A 2,127-nucleotide genomic window follows, 5' to 3' on the forward strand; every position below is an offset into this window, starting at 1 on the left:
ACACACCCAGGTCTGAGAAAGTCTTTGAAACAAGTGGCATTTGAGGTGGTTTGTTCCATAACTCAGAGAGGAAGTCAGAATCAGGCTTCCTATGGTTGTAACTTCTTATTTTACACTTCTTCTGCAATTCAGTATTTTGGTATGTAATAAGTTGTAACGAATATTGGGGTTGGTTAGTGAAAAGGGATGGGGTAATTGTGCATGTTTTAAGGGTAGATATCCTGCCTATAGGATCTGAATAGTAAAGTTCTGCATGTTTACTTCTACACTTAGAAATCATGCCTATAAGGTCTAATGGCCATAATCAGACATCATGCCCACAAGTTAAAATCAGTTTCTAAACTAGATGTCGTGTACTGGAGTAAAATCAATATTTTTTTTATAGAAGTCATGCCTATAGGAATTTCGCTTTGATCAAATAAATCCTGCCTACTCAATTAGATACCATGCCTATAGGATCTGAAACCAGTTTAGTTAAAATCAGTTTGACTCGTACTATGTTGAATTAGTTTAAACAACTCACTTCTTTCATTAATGCGGTTTAGAAAGCATGCCTATAGGATCCAAATTACTCGTTTGAACTCTCACTGCTTTGCCATTTTTGAATCAGTAATAGGTATCATGCTTATAGGGTATCATCAATACACACTTAGGCAAACGTTAGGTAATAACGATAAAATTAAATCCGCCTTTGTTTAACTAGCAACTGCTGCAACCAGCAGGCAGGCCTGATTCGGAATTCTTATCTGAGTTATGTAATAAATGGGTCTGCTTCGACATCTGAAATTCCCCTGTCTTAGTACTTCTAGCCTTAAATGTGTTTTAAGTCATGCTATTTATGTGCTCTACTTGAGGAGCTATATATGAGCCTTTAGTTGTTTACATGTTCCCCCTAATATGCAGTCCTATGTGTTTTGAATGTCGCCTTAGTCTTTTTACCTTTAAAACCCAAAAGTCAGCCTAAAATCCTCCCGCTTATAGGAATAGTAGTCCTAAATTCCTCCGGGACTGATAGGAATGGGACGGGTAATAGCATGCAATAGAGGTCGAGACCAATCCGCGCTTTAACACCTTAACGGGGTGGGAAGGGTAGATATGGATATAATGACCGGTACGCTAATACCACGTGTAGCCCCTCTTTTGAGGAGTGATTACCGGGTATTGCATTGATGTGATCCGTATTACAAATAAACCTAGGACCCCCTTTTATATTCGTTAGCATGTTTAGTTATAACTCTTTCAAAACTTTGTTTTATTTTATCACTTACAAACATTCGTGTATTTAAAATCCCCTATTATTTGAGCCTTGTTTTTTTACTTGTTAATTGCACAAATTCACAAAGAAACTATCTGGCCGGGAACCACACTAGTGGATCCTGAGGGGTGCCTAACACCTTCCTCTTAGGATAATTTCAAGCCCTTTCCCTATCTCTGGTTATCAAACAAACTTAGAATTGAACCTTATAGGTGTCCTAATGCACCTTAAACCATTAGGTGGCGACTCTTCAATTGCAAACCCCTTTCCCAAAAGGAAAGAGTTGTGCCAACCAAATGTCACCAACCTGATTTTCCGATGCAAAGAGGGAAAAAGGGGGGCGCGACAGCGTGACGACTCTGTTGGGGATCTTTAGGCTTCTACCATTTCAGATTATTCTTGTGAATTTGTACCTCTCCTTAAGTGTAATTATCTGTTTAATTCCTTTAAGAACTTAATTTCTTTCGAAGCTAAACTGACATATCTTCCTTGTTTTCATTTCTTTATTGCTTTACATTTATGAACTGCTATATTTATCGCTTTCTTAATGTGCAAATAGATGTCAACATGCTTTTTAATCATTGCATAATCATGCTCAACATCATACTCCACTCGTGCCAAACAAATACTATAGCAACGCTTATAATGAGTGGTTGCGCTCTTCCTATATTATTACCCCCTAAATTCGGAAAGGCAAATTTACGGTAAAACCACTCGATCAGTGGTGCAGTCGACGGTTTCGTGCCTTTCCCCCTTGAGTTGTCCGCTCAAGGGTACCAGTCTAAAACCCCATAGAACCTTGCTCTATTGAAATTGTGCATGCATCATGGTCAAACCTAGCCGGGTCAGTTATGTCGTCCACATAATGATCC

Source organism: Nicotiana attenuata, chromosome 2 (assembly GCF_001879085.1).
Source record: "Nicotiana attenuata strain UT chromosome 2, NIATTr2, whole genome shotgun sequence".
Taxonomy (NCBI): Eukaryota; Viridiplantae; Streptophyta; class Magnoliopsida; order Solanales; family Solanaceae; genus Nicotiana; species Nicotiana attenuata.